This window comes from Camelus bactrianus, chromosome 20 (assembly GCF_048773025.1).
Source record: "Camelus bactrianus isolate YW-2024 breed Bactrian camel chromosome 20, ASM4877302v1, whole genome shotgun sequence".
NCBI classification, from domain to species: Eukaryota; Metazoa; Chordata; class Mammalia; order Artiodactyla; family Camelidae; genus Camelus; species Camelus bactrianus.
This window is the reverse complement of record NC_133558.1, coordinates 34,544,806-34,569,137: the sequence shown is the minus strand read 5'-3', so window position 1 is coordinate 34,569,137 and position 24,332 is coordinate 34,544,806. Positions and strand designations below refer to the sequence as shown.

General features: G+C 43.1%; 1 protein-coding gene and 1 pseudogene across 14 annotated transcripts in view; both read right to left on the bottom strand.

Moving 5' to 3' along the window:
- PAQR8 (progestin and adipoQ receptor family member 8) overlaps window positions 1-24,332 on the bottom strand; it is a 99,397-nt gene that overhangs the window by 29,068 nt on the left and 45,997 nt on the right. For 12 of the 14 annotated variants that reach the window (XM_010973880.3, XM_074348901.1, XM_045509372.2 and 9 more), the window contains one exon: window positions 19,041-19,291. The gene's annotated coding sequence lies outside the window, so the exon portion shown is untranslated. Of the gene's footprint in view, window positions 1-8,274; window positions 13,403-19,040; window positions 19,292-24,332 lie in introns of all 14 variants that reach the window. The other 2 variants (XM_074348905.1, XM_074348902.1) reach the window with 1 other exon arrangement.
- Window positions 47-7,747, bottom strand: LOC141574249 (10 kDa heat shock protein, mitochondrial pseudogene; annotated as a pseudogene).

Sequence of the window (24,332 nt, the reverse complement as noted above, 5' to 3'; positions counted from 1 at the left end):
CAGCAACGCGTGCACAGAAGTATTGAAAGATGTAGATTTGTCAATATTAATTAAATATCTCTAAGACTCTAAAATGAATCTTTTCAACTTTTTGGGCTGCAACCCATTAGAAGGAACATACTTTCCATCACAAGCAGGCATACTTTCAACACTAAAACTAGAGCTTAAGAAAACAATATTTATTGTTACTCTGATATTTTCAACTAGGTTCTCTTCTTTTTTCTTTTCTTTCTTTTTCTCTTCTTCTCCTTCTTCTTTTCCTTCTTTTTTAAATGAACATCATTAATTTCACAAGGCATGGTTCTGACCCTCCACTCTCACTGGGCATCAGAACCATCTGAGAAGCATTTTTCAAAAATCTGATGCCCAGGCCCCGCCCACCAAGATTCTGAATCAATGGTTTGGACTGGGGCCCGGACATCTGTATTCTTAGAAAGCCCCAGTTGATTCTATTGTCCAGCCAGGACTGAGAACCACAGAACTGATGGCTTCTAGCTCACAGCTGAAAAACCATTGCATTATTTACATCCCAGTCTGCCAAACACTCCGGCACGTTGCCCCAACCCTACCCGCTGAGGCTTCCTGCATACTCCAAGTGGACCACTCGCTCCTGTGGCTCCGGGCGCACTAGGAACACATGGGAAAAGCAGGAAGGTCAAAGTGGAGCCTGGGCTTATGGACAGCCTCCCTCCTCCCCCAGATGGCCAGGGAGCCCTGTGCAGAGCAAAAACTGCAGTGGATTTGGAGTATTCTGTTCAAAGTGAAGGGACCTCCTCCAAGAACTTTTTGCTTGAGGAGGCGGAACTAAGGAAGAGTATAGAGAAACTGCCAGACCCCGCGGTCTGCTCACACAGCAGAGGAAGTTTTGACCCTACACAGACAGGGGTCCGAGTAGAGCCTGGAAGACAAGCTCAGTCAGCGGGGGCTTCCCCACCTGGCCTCCTCCTCCTTCCAGGGGTGGCCGGGAGGAGACAGAAAGCTTCTCCATCCTCAGCTCACTTTGTCCTCCCCAAGAGAGGGTGTCCTGTTCACCTGGCTGGCGTTTTCTGTAGCCTACACTGGCTGTCAGCAGGACCAGGTCAGAACCTGAGCCAGAATGCAGCAGGAACCCCAGACACTGGAGGCCCTGAGTCTGTGTCCTACTCTCAGACACGTGGATGGGATCTAGAAACCTGGATTGGTCCTGGACACAATGGGTTAAAAAGCCAAAGCTGCCTGTCTGAAGCATAGTCCCTGGGTTTACTGACCAGACACAATACTAAGAGTTGCCACTTACTGGGCACCTTCTGTGTATAAGCTCTGTGCATACACTGTCTCATCTAATTCCATAACATCGTTTCCAACATGCCTTTTATAGACAATCAGGTTAAGGACCTCACGCAGGGTCGTGCCAAGATGCTCATACAAATTGGTCCCCACTCCAGATCCCCTGCTCTATTTCAGGGTCTCTCAGCACTATTGACATTTGGGGCTGGATAATTCTTGGTTGTGAGGGTCTGTCCTGTGCATGATACGATACCTAGCAGCATCTCTGTCCCCTACGCATTAGATGCCAGTAACATTCGTTCCAGCTGTAAAAATCAGACATTGTCAAATGTCCTGGGGCAGGCGGTGCAAAATCACTGCCCCTACTCCTTATTAAGAAGCACTGTTCTAGTGTAAACCACCATGCTGTATTGTTTCCTGGTACTTTACAAGTACGTAACTCACCATTCAGAAGAGTAACAGAGCAAGAGCCAAACGCGACCATGGAGGTGATAATTGGAACACTCCGGGAAAGTATGGTATGACAGTACTAGCACCTGATCCTACAGTTCTGCAGTGGTCCCTCAGAATCTGCGGAGGACTGGTGCCCAGATCCCCTTGGGTACCAAAATCTACAGACGCTCAAGTCCCTTATGCACAGTGTTGGAGTATAGCCAACCCACATCCTCCCATATACTTTAAAACACCTCTAGATTACTCATAATACCTAATACAATGTAAATATTATGTAAATAGCTGCAAATACAATGTAAATATATGTAAAGTAAATGCTATGTAAATAGTTGCTGGCGTATGACAAATTCAAGTTTTGTTTCTTGGAACTTTCTGGAATTTTCTCTTCCCAAATATTTTCTGATGTTTGTTTCAATTCACATTTTAAGGCAAGGCAAGGAAAATTTAAACAGAAAATTTCCTCTGCCCTTTGGCCTCCTCCCTCCCCTCTGCTGTGCACTGTGCATCTGCTCTGTGCGTTAACCAGACCCCCCCACCAATGGCAGAAGTACCTGCTCAAACACAGAGATCAATTGTTTGTCTTCTGACGCCAGCCGTGTAACTCCTTAGAAGATAACATTCCTTCGTCTGTTGTCTAAGGGGTCACAACGGAGACCTGCCACTCACCTTGTACCTGCAGACATCTTTGGTGAGCTTTACGTACAGACCAACATATTACTCTCCTTAAAGACAGTGACTGATGCAGAATCGACTGGTCAGACGACCTGGGGAGATACTCGGCCACACCTAATGGAAGCTCTTCCCTTAAATACTTACTTATAAAATAGATTTCAACCTTTGTTAAAAAAAAAAAGAAAACTTACTTGTGACCTTATTGATGTTACTAGATATATTACTTGTATTCTGCCTATTTTACAAGATTTGTTCCCTGCATTACCAAGTGTATGACTGAGCCTCTGATAAAATGAATGATGACTGGGTGACTTGAAAAGATTGATCAAATATATAGCTGGATAAGATAAATGATTGTAATAGTGTAACTCTAGATATGGGAAGAAGCAACAAGACAGAACCATTTCCTGGACCATAACAGGCTAGTCAGACAGGCGGTCCAGAGGCTTTTGGCTACTGTTACCAGAGCCTAGTCCAGTAACAGCACATGGAGTGGCCTGTCAACCAAATCCTCCCCTGACCTGGGAACGAGCATTCCTTGCACTGTGGGACAGAGTGGTCACAAAATGCCTCCCAAACCTTAGTAGCAATTAAGACCAAAAGGGAGGGGACTATCAGACAAAGAGCACTGCCCACCACCCATTTGTACAAGAATCCAGTCTTCTGGATTTCAGCCCCTGCAGTCACTGACCCTACACAGCACACCATGAAAGGAATTCAGGGCAAAGATCAGGATGAGGCATTCTGTGCTCTGGGAAAACTGTCAGAACCGGCCCTCAGGTGGTTAGATGTTTCAGAAAAAAATTTTATAAATCCAGTTTCTTGTGTCTTTCCACACTTAGAAAAGCACTAAAACCATTAACTGAAATACCTGTTTCTTGCAAACAGCAGTAACCTCCTCCCAAGATGTGTGCTTTTTTGCATGTACCCCCGCTCCCAAATCCTGCACCTGGCCTCCCCCTTACCTCTTTGGAACAGTCCTCCGAGCTCTCTGAGAGACTGTCTCCCAGGTTATAATCCTCAGGTTGGCTCAAATAAAATTTTCCATTTCTTTCCTAGACTGACTATTGATTAAATTTGTGTGGACATTTTGATCTACAGTCGGTTGAATCGGAGGATGCAGCTCCCCCGCCAGTCCCACAGGGAGGGCAGACTCTATAGCAGTTTAAAAATCCGATAAGTATTTTTAGAGCCCTTTTCTCCTTTTATGGCCTCTGAATGCACAGCAGAATCTAATCCAGAGTTATTCCACATCAAAAATATGAACACTATTGAGAGATCGATATATTTAGCCTTCTCCAAGAAATAAAGGGAAAAGAACATGGAGTGAAATCCACATTAAGCCTTAGCCCCATAAGCCGTTAGAAGGAAGAATGTCTTGCTAATGCATTGTCTGAAGAGAGCACGTGATGTGAACTTCTGCAGGATGAAGTCTGTTTCTGGTACCTCTGTTTCCTACACATACTTCCCTGAAACAGACAGAACTCTCACTAAAGGTGGAACATTTCATGAAATATCTATTTCACAGTAACTCCTAACCATTTGATTAAAAATCAGATAAAATTCATTTTTGCATCTTCCTAATTTATACATAAATATTTTAAATAAAATTCACACATCTGCACAAAAATTAATGTCAGTATTTATAGAAGCGCTGAGAATTTCATGCCAGGTTCTTCCTCCCTATCATCGAAAAAACACAGCAGAACAAAACTCCAGTATAACTGAAACAAATGTTCCCCAGAATCATGCCTTTCAGTATATGCCAAGAGAACTGCAGCTATTTTGTTAGAATAATATTTTATTGGATCAAGGGAAAAAATTATAGGAGAAGCTTTTAAACAATTTTTCTCCAGCTTTTTACCAAACCGCTATACCTAAAACCCAATCCAAGCAGTATTGCTTGTTTTAAAAAATACCTGAATTCAAAATAAAGTAGCTACCTACAATTGCTTTCAAGGTCACTCTTTTCTTTTTTTTTTTTTTTTCATTTATATATTTTCATTTGGAAATGTTTCTATCAGTGCAGTGAAACTAAATTTTAGAGACACTGGATGTCATTAGTTTGGATATCATTAGTTTATTATAAAAGAGAGGTGGAAATTATTTACATGATGAAAAGATTTCAGAACTTTAGTGGAATGGGCAGCTTCACGTGATACCATTTCAATAGTGACATTTCAGTCTATGTATTTTCCAAGAATGTCGCCATCTCTAAATAAGAAATAATCCTTATACTCCTTGTCATCTAGAACTACTTTAGTGCCTCCATATTCTGGGAGAAGTACTTTATCTCCAACTTTCACACTCACTGGCTGAATCCCTCCACCCTTTCCTTTAGAGCCCGATCCAGCAGCAACTACTGTTGCCTGCAATACTTTTCCTTGAGATTTTTCTGGAAGCATAATGCCTCCTTTGGTTACAGTTTCGGCTGCACTCCTTTCATTTAATACGCGGTCAAAGAGTGGAACAAACTTTCTAAATGCCTTTCCTGCCATGACTCTGGTCCCCACAGTTCGTAATCTCCCCTCCCGCCACTGCCGCAAGGAGAAACCCACAGTCCAGCCCTCCGGATACATGAACTCGGGAAAAAGTGAGGAGAGTAAAAACAAAGTAAACACGAAGTAAATACAAAGTGTTCCTATTGATACATTCATTTGCAAAGTCCAGCCAAAAGGAATATGATGACTACTTGGAAAGGATCGATTTCTACATGGCTTCAAAGGAATTTTAATATAAAACTATCAATGAGCACTATTAATAACAAAAGCAGCTAGACTCTATGGAGCGCTGATAATGTACAAGGCACTGGTCTCAGGCTCTACACACATAAATCTTACTTAATCTTCATCACGGTCCCATGAGCTACCTACTCATTGTTATCTTCATTTTAGGACAAGAAAACAGAGGCCAAAAGAGATGAAATTGCTTGTGAAGATCACAGCTAGATCAAGAGTCAAGCCATGGCTGTACGAAGCTTTATGTTATATAAACTGAAAATATATATATGGGAATTTAGGGAAACAAAGATGGGAAAGGGGTATGTTCATTTTTCACTCTGTGTGCTGTGGAATCCCCAGACTGAAATGGGTTTTTGGAAATCATTCTCTTCTTGGTTCTATAGAGATCTTTCTACTTTAAAACTCGGGTACCAGGCATTAACGACCCATGGGGTAAGTGAGTTTCTGGGGACATTTTTTGTGAAAAAATAAGTCTTTCGTTCATTCTGTGTTTTGTAAAAATGCACAGTATGGAAACAGCCTGGTAAAGAGTAATGGAAGGGGAGAAGAAAGCCTTCTTCTCTCCAGCCCAATAGGCCATCGTGTGTAACATGGTGCTCCAGGACCAGTTCTTACACACACACCAGGGCACAAACACCCAACTGCAAGTTGCATTTCAAACCAACTACTTTACAATCCTAAACACATCCACATGCCCTTTACTGCATGACCCTTCTAGAGACACTAGTCCTGCAAGAGGACTTTCATTACATTAATGGACGTACTTCCTATGACAACTTCGATTCCCCAGCGAAGTTGGCCCCACATGGTGTTTGGCCGTTTCCCAGCAGAGACAGGTTTGCCATCACAGAGGCAATTCATTAAATGTGCTGCCAACTCCAAAGGCAACTCCAAGGCAGGGGTTCCAAAATTATTCTCGGCAGTGACAGCATCACTAGAATTAGTACACGGCTTGCCAAGATGAGGCTTCTGAAAGGGAGAAATATGCATTTATTTGAATGTGTAAATCCTGGCATATTTAGTCTAACATTTGGATAAAGAATTGGAACAATCAGCTAGCTCTCTGTCCAAGTGGATAAATACACTACTGCAATAATGATAATGCAGATTTTGATGCAAGATTCTTGACCACCACCTGATGAAAAAAAAAAGAATCTTGTCCTGAAATAATACTTGTGAAATGAATAGATCACTTTTCCATTAACTTGCATGATTATTGAAGAGCTTTTTCATGAAGGGAAAGAAAAGGGGGAGGGGGGCAACATATGCTAGTTACCAAAATAGTCTTTGGTCCTCCCAGGAAGCTCAAGTCTCAGGGTGTATCAGAAGATGAACCTGTATCTATAGCAAAGGGAAGGAGTCTCCCCCACTGCCTCTCAAAGCCCAGCAACCTTCTACCAGAGAAATCCACTTAACAGGATTCCCAGGGCCCCGGGTCTTCCTGAATTAGCTGTTATATCAAATAATTAAACTAATTACCACACATAATTAACCATATAGGATATGTTAATATATGATGTCAATATTATTTAACTAATCAAAGGGAGCCAGGCTTTCAAGACAAACAAAAGGAAAAAAAAAAAAAAACAGGCAATGCACTGGTCCTTTGTTTATCTTCAGACATACTCTCGGATACACATCGACTGAGGGTCTAAGCAGCCTAGAGCCCTGCCGGGTGACCTAGACTAGGGTGCAGCCGCTCAGGGCTGGGTACAGGCTGTGGACATCCTAAGAGCTCAGTCAAGGGCAGTCCACGTCCTTCTATGCAGGTAACTTCGTATCAACTTCAGTAAAGGGAGCCCTCACCAACATAAACAATCCAACACTGTACAATACTCGTGTTTACTCCGCTGTGGAATGCAATGCATTTGTGGGCGGTTCGTGTGCGTATGTGTGCGAGCGCGAGCGCCTTCCTGATTTTCCTCCAGTTTTTATTCAGAAAGAGCCTCTCACCAAGTACAGGAGCAGGGGAAGCAGGCAGCACATGTGGATCTAAAAATTATACACATGTTTATTAGGAGTTACACACGCACACACGGGTGGAGCTTACCTGTACCTTTTAAATCTTACTCCAGAACTATTCTGTTAAACCCAGACTCTTCTCATCGGATCCCTGGGCAAAATCACTTCTAACCTAGCTCAGATATACAAGATGCAGCCACGAGCCCGTTCGGCCCGTGGGTCTCCCTTTGGTGGGTGTGTGCCTGAGGGCTCACAGACGCACAGGGCGCTGCGGTACGCGCGCGAGGTCAACGAGGTGAGCCCTTCTCGCATTCCCCAGCCCAAGTTCCCAACACCCCTCGAGCTTGCTAGGTGCGGGGTCCCCACCTGCCCCTGTCCGGGATGGCCTGGTCTTGCTCTCTTGAGTGAGTGCCCTCTCGAGATGGTCGGGACCCCATTCTGCCGAGGGGATTGCGTCCCCTAGGCCGAGATGTTTCCTGAGTCCCTGCACACCTCTCTCTCTCTCTCCCTCCCTCCTTCCCTCTCCCCCCACCCCCATCTCTCACTCTCAATCTCTCTCTTCAGCTCGGACCCGCGCCGCGGCGTTCCATCCCTCCAAACCCCCATCTGGAAGAACAGAACCAGCAGCTCCGGCTCTCTGCACAACTCCGTTTCCCGCGACCATTCTTTCGGATAAGCCCCCTCCATCCTTCCCCAGAGGAGCCACTGGCTTCGCCCCACCCTACCCTTTCCGGGGCTCCCTTCCCTCGGGCCCCCCTCCCGCCCCGCCTGCCTCGGGCTTCCTCTCTCTGCACTCCCTTCCCGGGTTCTGTTCTCCGCCCTCCGGAGGGCGCCCCAAGAATGCCGACAGGGCACCCCTCGCTCCGCACCCCTCTGGAGCTCCCCAACGTCAGGGTCCTGACCCTTCTGTCCTCCAGGCTCGGGCTCCGGGACGCCCCAACTTCGCCGTCCTGACCCACCGCCTCGCCTCCAGGGACCCAGGACTCCCCACCAACATCAGGGCACAGACTCCCTGTCCCCGGGCTCGGATTCCTCCACAGCGCGACGGCCCTCAGGGCCGGGGGTCTGGGTTCCCCAACGTTGCGATCCTGACATCCCCGAGTTCGCGCTCGGGGGCTCCCCAACAGCGCGGTCCTGCCCACCGCCCGCCCTGCTCCGCGCCACCCGGGGCGGGACTCACCGGCAGCGGCGGCCGAGCCCGTGCGCGCAGCCCAACCCTCACTCCTGGTCCGGGATCCCGGCTTCCAGCTTCCAGCTTCCAGCTTCCAGCTTCCAGCTTCCAGCAGGCGGCAGTGACTGCGGCCGGCGTTGCTCGGGCGAGCGGCCGGGAAGAAGGGACAGCCGGGGACGGGCTCCGCCCGGCTCCGCCCCTTCCCGGCCCGGGGGCGGGATGCGCAGACCCGCGCACCCACCGCCGCAGCTAGTGCCGCCGCCGGCGAGGAAGTTGACTGACGCCTCTTCCTCCAAGCCCCGGGTCAGGGCCGCACAGCCCCTCTCCCGGCTGCTAAAGGCCGGAGGGGAGGAGAGAACCAGAGACACTAACAGGACTAACCGCTGTCCTGTTCTTTCCAAGAATCCACCCCAGGGGACCATTCCAAAGTCTTTTAGGAAGGAGAAAAAACAGCAAACTTTATCTTTTGTCTTAAAGCTGATTCCAATCCCAGTCTCCTCTCACCACCTGAATGTGCACATTCAGGGTCATTCTGCCGATGAAATCATGTTATAACACACTAAGGAGGGCGATGACAGACACACTCTTTCACATCCCTGAGATAAACCCTCGAAGGACACCCCCATGACTGAGGCACTCCGCAAACGCACCTCCTACACTGACAGGCTAGCAGCCACTTCTATACCAGTATCTCCTCTAACAATGAGGGTCTCATATAATGACCGATATATACGGGGGGCGTGGGAGGGGGAGCTGGAGAGTAAATCCACATTTGGTCCCAGGCTTGTTCTCCCCTATATTTTACCATAAGAAAAACAGGCTTAAGATACAGGAGCATCAATTAACAAATCAAATTGGCTTTGCTGTTAAAAAACAGTCTTCATTGTCTGGGGAAAAGAGAGAGAGAGGGGGAAAGGGAGAGAGACAGAGACAGAGACAGAGACAGAGACAGAGAAACTCATCAGATCCTGGGGAGATGGCCTGCACCAGGGCGGCTGTTAAGAGCTTCATGTAATTCATTTCATTGCTCTGCTGAGACAGAAAGGCCTGACTCTGGTCTGCTGAAACCTGGCACTTTCCTATCACACCACCCTACCTGAGCGACACGCTGAGCATCGCCTCACATTTGTACCACGTTTTTGCTTTTCAAAACATTTTAAAATCCATTATTTTGTTTATCTTCAGCAAAACATCATAAAGCAAAGACAGTAGGGAACCCAGAGGGGGTTATTTGAATTCCATAAAGGAAGACATTTAGACTCTGAGCAGTTAAACAGCAGGTTTGGAGCAAAGTCGGGACTAGGAAAGAGTCAGGGTCTCGGTCTTCAGAGCCACTGCTCTTTCCACAGAATCGTGGGTCAGGGGTGCACAGACACTGGTGGAAATGTCACAGGAGGTCTTCGGCAGACATGCCGTCTCCATCTCTGCTTCACCGCAAAGATATCAGGGAATCTTCCCTCAGTCACAGAAGCTTGAGCCCTCAATATTGACATGCATTTATTTTTTGACCAGAGATCATAAATGTACAGCGGAGCTGATGGAGGGGTCCCTACTTCCTGTCTCTGTCACTCTAGAACCACAATTACAGATCAGCATGGGGCTCAATCCGGCTGAAGTGAGCTGTGGGTGAGACGCGTGAGTCTGAAATGCATGTTAATTATTCTTGCAGGTTTTTTCTCCCTGAAAGTTCCTCCGCCTGGAGTGTGGAGAAGGGTTCTCTTGTCTTCAGAGCCCTTTAATACTCTCTCAACATCCCCCTTGAGAAAATGGTAAATGTTCCTCTTCTCCTGCCCTTTACTTGGGTAGGTGTTGTTACCTTGGGAGGGGGGTTCCCTCTATGTGGCGCTGTCCAGAGCCACTAGATAAGACTAGTGCTTTCTCATCCTTCATGCCTTTTTTTTCCTAATGTGGTAAAAGAGGCTATCTTTTCTCCATTGTGTATTCTTGCTTCTTTTGTCCTATATTTTTGACCACAGGTGCAAGGGTTTATTTCTGGGCTGTCTACTCTGTTCCATTTATCTATGTGTCTGTTTTTGTGCCAATACCAAACTGTTTGAATTAGTATAGCTTTGTAGCTAAAGTCTGGGAGGATTAAACCTCCAGCTTTATTCTTTTTTTCTCAGCCTTGCTTTGGCAGCTCAGGGTCTTTTGTGGTTCCATGTAAACTTGAGGATTATTTGTTTTAGTTCTGTAAAAACTGTCGTGGGTATTTTGATTAGGATTGCATTAAATCTGTAGATTGCTTTGGGGAGTATGGCCATTTAACAATATTAATTCTTCCAACCCAATGGATATCCTTCCATTTCCCTGTATCACCTTCAGTTTCCTTCATCAATGTTTTATAGTTTTCAGAGTATAGGTCTTTCACCTCCTTGGTTAAGTTTATTTCTAGGCATTTTATTCTTTTTGATGCAATTTTAAATGGGATTTTTTTTTTTTTACTTTCTCTTTCCGATATTTCAATATTAGTGTATAGAAACCCAACAGATTTCTGTATGCTATCCTGCAACCTTGCTGAATTCATTTATTAGTTCTAACTGTTTTGGGGTGAAGACTTTAGGGTTTTCCATATCATGCCATCTGCAAATAGTGACACTTTCACCTCTTCCCTTCCAGTCTGGATACCTTTTATCTATTTTTCTCGTCTGATTGTTGTGGCTAGGACTTCCAGTGTCAAATAGAAGTGGGGAGAGAGAGCATCCTTGTCTTGTTCCTGAATTTAGGGAGAAAGCTTTCAGCTTTTCACCGCTGAGTATTGTTTGTTGTAGGTTTGTCATAAATAGTCTTAATGTTGAGTTATGTTCCCTCTCTACCCATTTCAATGGAGTTTTTATCATGAACGGATGTTAAATTTTGTCAAATTCTTATTCTGCATCTATTGAGATGATAATGTGATTTATCCTTCCTTTTGTTAAAGTCGTATATCACATTGATTGATTTGTGAATGTTGAACCATCCTTGTGACCCTGAAATAAATCCCATCTGTTCATATTGTACAATCCTTTTTACATCTTGTTGCATTCAGTTTGCTAATATTTTGTTGAGGATTTCTGCATCTATATTCATCAAAGATATTGGCCAGTAATTTTCTTTTCTTTTTTTTTTTCCTTGTACATCTTTGTCTGGCTGTGGTATTAGGGTAAGGTGGCCTTATAGAATGAATTTGGGGGTGTTCATTCCTCTACGTTTTGGAATAGTTTGAGAAGGCTAGGCATTACTTCTTTTTCATGTATTTGATAGAATTCCCCTGTGAAGCTGTCTGGTCCTGGATTTTTGTTTGCTGGAAGTTTTTTAAATTACAAGTTCAATTTTACTTCTAGTGATCAGTCTGTTCAAATTGTCTGTTTCTTCTTGACTCAGTCTTGGCAGCCTGTATGTTTCCAGAAATTTGTCCATTTCTTCTAGGTTGTCCAATTTGTTGGCATATAACTGTTCATAGTTTCTTTTGTGATTTTTTGTATGATTGTGGTAACAGTTGTTACTTCTCCTTTAAAGACAGTCTCTTCAGCAAGTACTACTGAGAAAACTGGACAGCCTCATGTAAAACAATGAGATTAGAACTTTCTCTCACAAAATATACAAAAATAAACTCAAAATGGTTTAAAGACCTAGAGGTAAGACCAGAAAGGATAAAACTCCTAGAAGAGAACAAGGGCACAACACTGTTTGACATAAATTGTAGCAATATTTTTTTTGGATCCGTCTCCTAAGGCAAAAGAAATAAAAGCAAAAATAAGCAAGTGGGACCTAATTAAACATAAAAGCTTTTTGTGCAGCAGAACCACTGACAAGATGAAAAGAAAACCTACAGAATGGGAAAAAATATTTGCAAATGATGTGACTAACAAGAGGTTAAAATCCAAAATATACAAACAGTTTATATATAACTCAATATCAAAAAAACAAGCAACCCAATTGAAAAATGGGCAGAAGACCTGAATAGAAAATTTTCCAAAGAAGACATGCAGATGGCTAACAGGCACATAAAAAGATGCTAATATCACTAATTATTAGAGAAATGCAAGTAGAAACCACAATGAAATAGCACCTTATACCTATCAGAATGACCATCATCAAAAATTCTACAAATGACAAATGTTGATGAGGATGTGGAGAAAAGCGAACCCTCCTACACTGTTGGTAGGAATAGTGCAGCCACTATGGAAAACAGTATGGAGGTTTCCCCCAAAAAATCTAAAAATAGAACTACTATATGATCCAGCAATCCCACTCCTGGATATGTATCTGGAAAAAATGAAAACACTAATTTGAAAAGACACATGCACCCCAATGTTCATAGCAGCACTATTTGCAATAGCAACACACGAAAGCAAGCCAAGGGCCCATCAACAGAGATTGGATTGAGGAGATGTAGGATACAATGGAATATTACTCAGCCACAAAAAAGAATGAAATTCTGCCATCTGCAGCAACATGGATGGACTTAGAGAATATTAAGCTTACTGAAATAAGTCAGACAGAGAAAGACAAATATTGTGTGATATCACTTACATGTGGAATCTAAAAATTAATACAAATGAATGTACATGCAAAATAAGAACAAACTCACAGATATAGAAAACAAACTTACTGTAACCAAAGGGAAGAGAGAAGGGGGGAGGGGCAAGATAGGGGTACGGGATGAAGAGATACAAACTACTAAGTACAAAACAGAGAAGCAGTAAGGATACACTATATAGCACAGGGAGCCAGAGCCATTATCTTATAATACCTATAATAGAGAAACATCTACAAAAATACTGAATCACGATGCTGTACACCTGAAACTAATGTAATATTGTAAATCAACTATATTTCAATTTTAAAAATTGAGATCAAACTAAAAAATAATTTAAAAAATAGAATTTCCTTTGAGGGAAAAAAACAAGTGGCTAAATATGTACAACATAAAATTTCCCATCTTAATCTTTAGATCTTTTTTAGCTGTGGTAAAATATGTGTTATATAAAATTTACCACTGTGACCATTTTTTAAAATGCCCAGTTCAGTAGTGTTAAGTGCTTTCACATCCTTCATGCCTTTTAAAACTGCTTGGCTCTCATACTGGCTTCCTCCACTTCCTACTCTGAGGTGATGGCCCACTTCAGTTTGGGCAGCAGAAGTGATACTTTGGTAACTGTGGAAAAAGAGAGTGATTTTACTATTTTCAAATCATTATAAAAGGCTCTTGGATCTTTCATAAGGGGGATAGCATAAAGTTCGCATTTTGAGGCAAGGCAAGAAAAATTTAGACGTGAAATTTTTTCTCTGTCCTTTCCCCTCCTCCCTCCCCTCTGCTGTGCACTGTGCATCTGCTCTGTGCGTGAACCAGACCCCCCCAGTGGCAGAAATACCTGCTCAACCATAAAAATCAATTGTTTTCTGATGCCAGCCATTAACTCCTTAGGAGATAACATTCCTTTCTCAATCCTTAAGGGGTCACTGATGATGTGACCCACCACTCACCTTGTACCTGCAGACATCTTCAGTGAGCTTTATGTACAGGCCAGTATATCATTTCCCTTGGAGATAGTGATTAATGCAGAACAGACTGGTCAGACGACCTGGGGAGATACTGGGCCACACCTAATGGAAGCTCTCCACTTAAATGTTTACTTCGGACCTGATTGATGCTACTAGATATATTTTTTGTATTCTGTCTATTTTATAAGATTTGTTTTCTGCATTACCAAGTGTGTGACTAAGACCCTGATAAAATGAATGATGACTGGGTGACTTGAAAAAATTGATCAAATATATACTTGGATAAGACAAATGATTGTAATAGTGTAGCTCTAGATATGGGAAGAAGCAACAAGACAGAACCATTTCCTGGACCATAGCAGGCTAGTCAGACAGGCGGTCCAGAGGCTTTTGGCTACTGTTACCAGAGCCTAGTCCAGTAACAGCACATGGAGTGGCCTGTCAACCAAGTCCCCCCCTGACCTGGGAACGAGCGTTCCTTGCACTGTGGGACAGAGTGGTCACAAAATGCCTCCCAAACCTTAGTAGCAATTAAGACCAAAAGGGAGGGGACTATCAGACAAAGAGCACTGCCCACCCTCTATTTTTCCAGGAATCCAGTCTTCAGCCCCTGCAGTCGCTGACCCTACACAGCACACCCTGAAAGGAATTCAGGGCGAAGATCAGGATGAGGCATTCTGTGCTCTGGGAAAACTGTCATAACCGGCCCTCAGGTGGTGAGATGTTTTCAGAAGAAAATTTTATGAATCCTGTTTCTTACATTTTTCCACACTTAGAAAAGGACTGAAACCATTAACTGAGATACCTGTTCCTTACAAACAGCAATAACCTCCTCCCAAGATGTGTGCTTGTTTGCATGTACCCCCTTCTTCAAAATCATGTATATGGCCTCCCTTTATCTCTTTGAGCTCTCTAAGAGACTGCCTCTCAGGTTATATCCTCAGGTTGGCTTGAATAAAATTTCCCATTTCCTTTTTAGATTGGCTATTGATTAATTTGTATCCACAAAGGGCAGTTAGAATGGCCTTTAGTATATGGAAATTCAGAGTTAAATTCCATCCATGCAACACTCTCACATGGCAACAAAAATTTTTTTAACATTTTTTATTGATTTATAATCATTTTACAATGTTGTGTCAAATTCCAGTGTAGAGCACAATTTTTCAGTTATACATGAACATATATATATTCATTGTCACATTTTTTTCTCTGTGAGCTACCACAAGATCTTGTGTATATTTCCCTGTGCTATACAGTATAATCTTGTTTATGTATTCTACAATTTTGAAATCCTGTCTATCCCTTCCCACCCTCTGCCCCCTTGACAACCACAAGTTTGTATTCTATGTCTATGAGTCTATTTCTGTTTTGTATTTATGCTTTGTTTTTTTTTTGTTTTTGTTTTTTAGATTCCACATATGAGCGATCTCATATGGTATTTTTCTTTCTCTTTCTGGCTTACTTCACTTAGAATGACATTCTCCAGGAGCATCCATGTTGCTGCAAATGGCGTAATGTCGGTTTTTATGGCTGAATAGTACTCCATTGTATAAATACACCACTTCTTCTTTATCCAGTCATCCGTTGATGGACATTTAGGCTGTTTCCATGTCTTGGCTATTGTAGATAGTGCTGCTATGAACATTGGGGTGCAGGTGTCATCCTGAAGTAGGGCTCTTTCTGGATATAAGCCCAGGAGCAGAATTCCTGGGTCATACGGTAAGTCTATTCCTAATCTTCTGAGGAATCTCCACACTGTTTTCCATAGTGGCTGCACCAAACTGCATTCCCACCAGCAGTGTAGGAGGGTTCCCCTTTCTCCATAGCCTCTCCAGCATTTGTCATTTGTGGATTTTTGAATGATGGCCATTCTGACTGGTGTGAGGTGATACCTGATTGTAGTTTTGATTTGCATTTCTCTGATAATTAGTGATATTGAGCATTTTTTCATGTGCCTATTGATCATTTGTATGTCTTCCTTGGAGAATTGCTTGTTTAGGTCTTTTGCCCATCTTTGGATTGGGTTGTTCGGTTGTTTCTTATTAAGTCTATGGCAACAAAATTTTGACTTGTGGCTTTTCCAAAAGCTGGAAACAGGCAAGATCTTGGCTATTGCAGTACTGCCTCTAAAAGAAGATTGCTAAACTCTTACTCCAATCAACATTTTATCAGACACATTGCCCTTTCAGATTGCTCTTGAAAGCCAAGGAACAGGCATATGCAACATGACAGGAAAAATAGATATGTAAGATGAGGAGCTATTTTTGCCCCAATCTCTAAGGAGTTAATTTGGTCCATTTTATGTTGCATTCATACCACATTGACACTGCTTTTCTATGACTTCTCCTGTGGGTTTACACAGAATTGCTTTTCCAAGAAGCTCAAAGTGCATGCGATGACATCCTATCACTAAACTTCATAATTTTATGTGAAGTGGGAAAGAGGCGAGAACTGTTAGCCTCGCTGTAACATGGAGACACAGAAGAGTGATGTAGTTAAACCGTTTGCCTGGGACATACTGGTTTATACTGGTCTATCCTAAGAGAAGACTGACTACAAGACATACTTGTGAAAACTTACACAAGAAACAGAGTTGTTTAAAAGCCCTAGTTATTACTGTTTTCTTTTTAGATCTTATGGAAAGACTGAGGGCCATTAATTTCGTCACCATGTTGGCAGAGAAAAGGAGAGGCACTTTGACTTGTGGGTTCCAAGCGTGGGCTTGGAAGTGAGCCCATCCTGAGTCTGAGGCCCAGCCCCACCGCTCAAAGCCCTTGGTACGTGAGTTAACATTTCTGTGCTTCAGGTTCCTTCTTTGCAAAGTGGAAACAATAATCATAGACACTTCATACAGTTATCACTAGGGTTAGATGAAGTACACAGTAAGCACTCAGCATTGTGCGGATCACATAATAAATCAGGGCTTGATAAATGCAGGGGAAAAGATAATGGCTTCACGTAAGTGGCTGCTTATCGGACCCCTGATCCAATACTTTATGGGGTTTCTTTTTTTTAAGATAGTTTTTAAATGGAAGTATAGTGGATGTACAATGTTGTGTTAGTTTCTGGTGTACAGCATAGTGATTCATGTGATATATATACACACACATATATATGTATTATTTTTCATATCCAATACTTTGTACTTGAAGAAGAGTTGTAGGGGATGGCATGGGAGGAACTGGGAGAAATTTGAAGATCTAGATTTTTTAACCTGTCTACTGTAATAAAAACGGACAATGTGAGAGCTGTTTCAGTTTTATATGGGGACTTACTGAGGACAACAGCCCAGGAGACAGCCCCTTAGATAGCCCGGAGGAACTATTCCCAAGAGGTAATGGGAGATCAGTGTCGATGTGATTTTGGAGAAGTGGGTATGTGTACTCAGGCACACATCTCAGAGGAAGATTGCTGCCAGTCACAAGGAACAGATGCTTTAGTTAATGGTTTTAGTGCTTTTCTAAGTATGGAAAGATGCAAGAATTTGGGTTGATAAAATTTTCTCCTGAAAACATCTAACCACCTGAGGGCCAGTTCTGACAGTTTTCCCAGAGCACAGAATGCCTCATCCTGATCTTCCCCCTGAATTCCTTCCAGGATGTGCTGTACAGGTCAGTGAGTGCAGGGGCTAATGACTTGATTTTTATAGAACTGGATGGTGGGCAATATGCTTTAGTTGGCAAAACCCTTAAGTCCAATCTATCCATTCCTTAACATTCCATCATCAGGTAGCCATCTAGATTTATCTTTTCTATGTAGACCCCCTGCCAGCTGGCCAACTGAGGAAGCAACCAGGATACTAATTTCACTGATTTCACACACAGGATGCTAATGAGCAATGGCTGAATCAGATTGAAATAAAAATAATAGTTTTCTTGCAACCTAAATGTCCATTGACAGATGACTGGATAAAGAAGTTGTAATATATTTACACAATGGAATACCACTCAGCCATAAAAAAGAATACAATAATGCCATTTGCAGCAACATGGATGGACCTAGAGGTCATCATTCTAAGTGAAATAACCCAGAAAAAGAAAGAAAAATGCCATATGATATCACTCATATGTGGAATCTAAAAAGAAAAGAGAAAAAAAAGACACTCTGAACTCATCTACAAAACAGAAACAGACTCACAGACATAGTAAACAATCTTATGGTTATCGGGAAACGGGGTGGGGAAGGGATAAATTTGGGAGTTTGAGATTTACAAATGTTGGCCACTATATATATAAAAATAGATTTTTTTTTAAAAGTTTCTGATATATAGCACAGGGAACAATGTTCAATATCTTGTAATAACCATTAATGAAAAAGAATATGAAGATGAATATATGTATGTATACGCGTGACTGGGACATTGTGCTGTACACCAGAAATTGACACATTGTAACTGATGGTGTTTCAATAAAAAATAATAATAATCATCATAATGGTTTTCTTGCATTGTGTGTCTATGTTACTTTATGGTGGATTAACAGAGGTTCATTAAGGGATAATTTGATTTCATTCAGTGTGGTTCATTACTTTTTATTTTTTCCCTTTTATTGCCTAAGAATAACAGTTAATTAACGATTCAGGGGGCAATCCAATTAACACAGGTAGACAAGAGAGACAAGATGCAGAAATTGCTCCAGGGCCCTCAGTAAACCCAGGCACATTTGAGGTTGTACGGCTTTGCATGTGACCTCCCCTCTCTCAGGGAGCTAGTTTCTGGTTGAAGAGTTACAGGTGGCAAATGGAAAGGATGAATGATACAGTGTCCAAAAGAGAACACCTTTCTATTACTGATAGAATAATAAGAATTCCTAAATCCCAGCCACTTTTGATGTGGACAAGTGTTAATTTTAACATTTGTTCCTAAAGTTAGGACATACAGTATGTCATGGGATCATGGTAATTTAACAGAAAATGAAAGTGTAGATATTAAAATATGAGGCCTTTTCTTACTCCTCAGCAGAAATTTGCAACTAAAAAGCCTCGGAGTAAATGGCCCTGATGGCTTCCCTTTACAAAGTTCCTGAAAATTGTGTTTCTTCCATTCACTTTGCTTCTGATTCTTGCTCATATATCCTAGCTAATCTGGGAGGGGATGGGGGGCGGGGGGAAGGATGGGGGAGGACGGGGAAAATCAGAAGAATTGTACTTCAAAGACTGATGTCAAAAATGTTGAGAAGTGAACGTTTTTCAGTCCGCCCAACTCCGATCAATCTAGGCTGTGTTTGAAAGGAAGAGTTTGGAGGGAAATTTCTCACATTAAGGATGAGAGAAGGAAAGTCATGTGAACTTACCCAGGATGGAAAACTGAGGTTGAACCTTCGGACTTTGTCACCCCGTCTGTCGGTGTGTTGCCAGGGGAAGGACACACCCACTTACAGCTCACTGCAGTCAATCCTGTATCCTCTAAGTTAGGCTCATGAGCAAAGGCACACGGCATTCTCTGTTGAACGGCTGGGGGTCGGAATCCCTGCTTTGGCAGAATGTCCTGTCCATGGCTTTTCAGTTGATTTCTGTCTGGAGGACTTCTCTTGGCTCCCAGGTCCTTTAAATAGAATGGAAAGATGAAAACGGCAATATTGGACAAGAAGAGTATAACACTTGCAATATCCACGCTTGATTCTGGCTTGGTTTCAGAGTTTTAATGATTTAAAAAAGAAAAATAAATCAATGCATCAATTGACTAGTTTAATTCAGCTGAGATTTACTGAGTCTGTTTTCACAGCTTAGCCAGGAACAAGAGGGCAGACCTGGCCTGTCCCTGTGGCCACTTGGAAGGCCTCTCAAAGAGATGAGATCTGGGACTGGGGCAGATAAGTTGGAGTCTTCTCCAGTTCATATTTATGCCTCTCTGAATGAGCTCAGGGACCTGGATGTTGGGCCAGATTTAGTGCCAACCAAAAGTTCTAGCAGGAAGCTTACAAGGCAAGTAGTCCCTGGGGTAGAACATGGCCACTGGGACCTGACCGAATTAACTAGGGTGCATGCATGAGATGGAAGTCTGTGCAGTCTTCAAAAACCGCAGGGGCCACATGGCATAGAGAAATATGCGGCGTGCAGTTCTGTGGTTTAGGAAAACAGCAGGTTAGAGTGCAGTGTGATCCAATTTTTTAAAAAAGACATATGCACTGCAAAAGAAAAAAAAAAGGTCAAGAAAGTTGTACATTCATAACGCTTATTTCTGGATGGTGATGTTCCTAGAAAACTTAATTTTCTTTTTTATAATTTTCAATGTTTTTCAAAAATAGCCTTAATAAAATAAATACACAAATAAACGGCTGTTGTTCATCGTTCTCTACCTAAGTGTAATTCTCACAGATTATAATTAATTACAGATTATTAGAGGACAAAAATATAATTAGGTTAATTACAGCAATTTCAGGTTGCTTTGTAGGCACTCTGTGCCTCTGAGCTCATAACAACAACAAGCACGAATCTTAATTCTCTTTTTCAAATAGCTGTTAAAAGAGGTAACCTGCTCGAGGCAACCATAAACTGTGTCAGGGTCACTCTATCATTAGTGGTACCCGACGGCAGGTGGCAGGAAGGTCGGAATCAGTGAGCTCAGATTCCAGGAACCCGAGGTTCTTCGAGGGGCCAGGCATGCAATAGGCGATGGGTCCCTTCTCTTTAACAGCCACTAATGGGCATGCCTGTCTCCTTTGATCTGCTCCTTCGGATGGGAGCAGGTTCCCTTCCTCCCATGCTCCTCCTGAATGGTGCATTCAGCATCTCTTGTCCCTCTCTTAAATCAGGGCTGGAAGACAACTGTGCTAGTGATCCAATTTTATTGACATTGAGCCCAGTAAACTCTGTGGAAAGATGAGGCCTGGCGGCTTTCAGTCTCTCTCTTCCATTCTCTCTCTCTCTCCTTTTTAGATAAATCCAATTAGCCCTAACCCTTTTACATTTCTGACAAAAGGGTCAGCAAATTGTTTAGATCAGAAGGGAAGCACCTTATTAGGATGCTGTGAAGATACTAAATAAGATATATCCGGGAGACTAAGGGATATGTGGCAATTATTCAACAAGTAGTATTGTATTCTTAATTCTTCCATCTATTCAGAAACCATTTCTGGGCGGGGAAGGTATAGCTCAGTGGTAGAGTGAGTGCTCAGTATGCACGAGGTCCTGGGTTCAATCCCCAGTCCCTCTATTAAAAAGAAGGAAAGAAACCTAGTTACCTCTCCCCAATAAAAAAAAAAAATTTTTTTAAGAAACCATTTCTTGAAAATGACCTAAGTGCTAAGAGCGCTCTGCTAAGACCTGAAGACAAAGAGATGAACGTGATACAGCCTCACCCTCCATCTAGCGCAGAGAGGATGTACTTAAACAAGTAATGACAAGACAGTGTTACAGTGGCTGCAAGACACACTGGATGTTATGGGAAAAGCAGGAGAGGGGCACCCCCAGCTCCCTAGTCACCTAGCTTTTTAACATAAGAGGGTCAGCAAAAGCTCCAAGGTGAGCCGTGAAGGATGAGGACGAATAAGCAGACAAGACCGCAGGGAAGCACCGTAGGCGGAGGGAGCAGCAGGTGTGAGAGCACAGAGGCACACAACAGCACGACTCGCGGGGAATGGCGGTGGCTTGTTGAAGGCACGTCTGGGTGCGACCCCTTCTCACACCCCCTCAGTGGAATGATGACGTGCTACCGTCCACAGACAAAGAGTTTTACTGTTCATAGCTAACACCCCTGCAATGTAAAAGAAAGTAAAAGCAGGTCCTTGCTTTGGGCATGTTCGAATTGGTATAAAATCCTCCCGGGATGATGTTCGGAGGCAGCTTTTCTTAACCAACCGGTTCCTCTAACTCTCCCCAGGTCTCAGTGTCCGCATTCCAGGAGGAACAGGGGTTGGGGGGTCTGTGGGGGGAGGCAGCGGAGGGCTCTCTCCTCTTTCGGCTCTGCCTCTCCCCTCCTGCCTCCTTTCTTTGGTCCATTTCAACTCTTTTGTCCCCTCTGCTCCCTGCACCGCCCAGCGTCACATCTCTTCTTGTGCTGAGTCTTAGGGAGGTTGTCAATCATTCAGTTCTGTCCACTTCTGCTGCCTGATCTGGCAGAAGGGGCTTCAAATCAAGTTAGTGGGGAAGAGAGGCCATGATCTGGCCTCAGGGTCAAATGTCTGAAAGATCTTCAGAACTTTAATATGATCTTCGTTTAGCTATCTGGTAACAAAGCATGGGTGAATTTTCTATTGTCTGTCAATGTCTCTGCCTGCTGGGGGAGCATTCTCAGTTTGGTGATGTGTAGACCATGGGGATGGGGAAAAATTGCAGGATGAAAATCCATCATTTGACCACAGAGGAGGAGCCATGGTAGTGAGATGGGAGAGGTGAGCAGGGGTCACATGATGAAGGGCACGGCACGTCCTGAGAAGGAATTTGAACCACCCAATGATTCTCCACCAGAATTAAGGAAGAGGGCCAACCCTCTTCATGGCATCCCTCACTGCAACCCCCATTCTGGTGGGAGTGTGGTACAGCCTTCAGGTGTTCAGGGTCACTATAGGAGATAAAATATTATAAATGAGGAAATTGTACCAGGAGGTGTTCTGTTTTTGAAAGATCTCTCTGGCAGCAGGGTGGGAGAAGGATTAGAGACTAGCAAGGCTGGAGGCATGAGGCATGAGGACCAGCAGACCAGTGAGGAAGCAGCTGTGGTCATGTAGAGGGCTGATGAGGGCTCAAAGGCAGGCAAGGGTGTAGTGAACGAGGAGCAAACACCAGACCCGAGAGGTACTTAGGAGGCAAAATCAATAGCATTTGGCGAGTAGTCGGAGGTAGGAGCTGGCTGCCTGTACCCTCCATGCACATGTTCTCATCCGGCTGTGTTGGCATTATCGATTATTCTTCCACCAGGACAGGAGCCAAGAGTGTCTTGTTTCCAGGCTGAGTTTCCAGCCCAGAGCACAGTCCCTGACACATAACAGGTCTTTTACAAAGATTTGCTGGACGGATGAACGAACACATGATTGAATGACATGAAGAATGACTCACATGTGGATGGCTTAAATGACCGGATGGTCATGGGAGCGATCGATGAAGGGAGGAAGATCAGGAGGAAAAGGAGGTTGGAGTCCAAAATCGCAATTTTATTTTCATCATGTTGTGTTGGAGGTGCCTATGGGATCTCCAGGGCAGATGTCAGCTGCAGCTGGAGCCCAGGGCAGTCCTGGGCTGGTGTCACAGACTAAGGAGTTGTCAGGGCACAGACAGACATCCACAGCACAGGTGTTGGTGGGACCAGTATAGAGAATGAAGCAAAGAAGAGCAGGAAGTTTTTTTCTAACCAGAAGTCTGGTGTTTTTAAAAATTTGCCTTTGCTATTGTTTTTGTGTTTATTGAGCTGTAATTCACATACCATAAACATCACCAATTTTAGGAATACAGTTAAATTTCTTTTTGTATATTCACAAGGTTGTACAGCAGTCATGACTAATTCTAGAACATTTTCATCATCCTCAGAAGAACTCCTGTACCCAGTAGTAGTCATTCCCCATTCCCTGCTCCCTCCAGGCCCTGGCATCCACAAATTATCTTCCTGTTTCTATGGATTTGCCTACTGTGGTTATTTCACATAAGTGGAATCACACAATACGTGGCTTTTGTGTCCAGTTTCTTTCAATTAGCATAATGTTTTCAAAGTCCATCCGTGTTGTAGCCTGTGTCAGTACTTCATTCAGAAGGCTCGTGTTATGGGTTTACAATAGCCCAGACATGGAAGCAACCTGTGTCCTCTGACAGATGACTGGATAAAGAAGATGTGGCATACATGTATAATGAAATACTAATCAGCCATAAAAAAAGAGTGAAATAATGCCATTAGCAGCAACATGGATGGACCTAGAGATCATCATACCAAATGAAGTAAGTCAGAGAAAGACAAACACCATATGATACCATTACATGTGGAATCTAAAAAAAAATGATACAAATGAACTTATTTACAAAACAGAAACAGACTCACAGACACAGAGGACAAATTTGTGGTTACGGGGGGAAAGAGGGAGGGAAGGATAAATTAGGAGTTTGGGATTAGCAGATGCACACTACTATATAGAAAACAGATAACAAGGTCCAACTGTGTAGCACAGGGAACTACATTCAACAGCTTGTAATAATCTATAATGAAAAAGTATATATATATATATATAAATGCAAAGTAATCACTTCTCGGCCACCCTACGCAGTCTTCTGAATGTATACAGATTTTTGTGTAGTATGTTTGCCTAAACTGAAGCATACTCTGTGTGAGTGTCTAGCTACAAGTGTCCCTATTAAGTAATATAATTTAAAAATAATGTTGATTTTTAAACAGTTAATAAAGGAGCAATAGGTGCTTATAAAAAAAAAAAAGGCTGGTGGTTTAATCTTGAGCAAAGTTCCTGGAAGTCCTATCCTTGACTTACAAAGCTCTCTCAGACCTTTCAGATATATCCTTCAGTGTCCAGATGGTGGGTGCCTTCATTAATCTACAGAATTTGGAACATCTTTATGTTGAAAGGAGTCTTAGAAAGCATCCCTAGCCACTCCCCGCAGGTGTCCCTGACTTCTGTGGCCCACAGGGATCTCTCCTGTCTCAGACT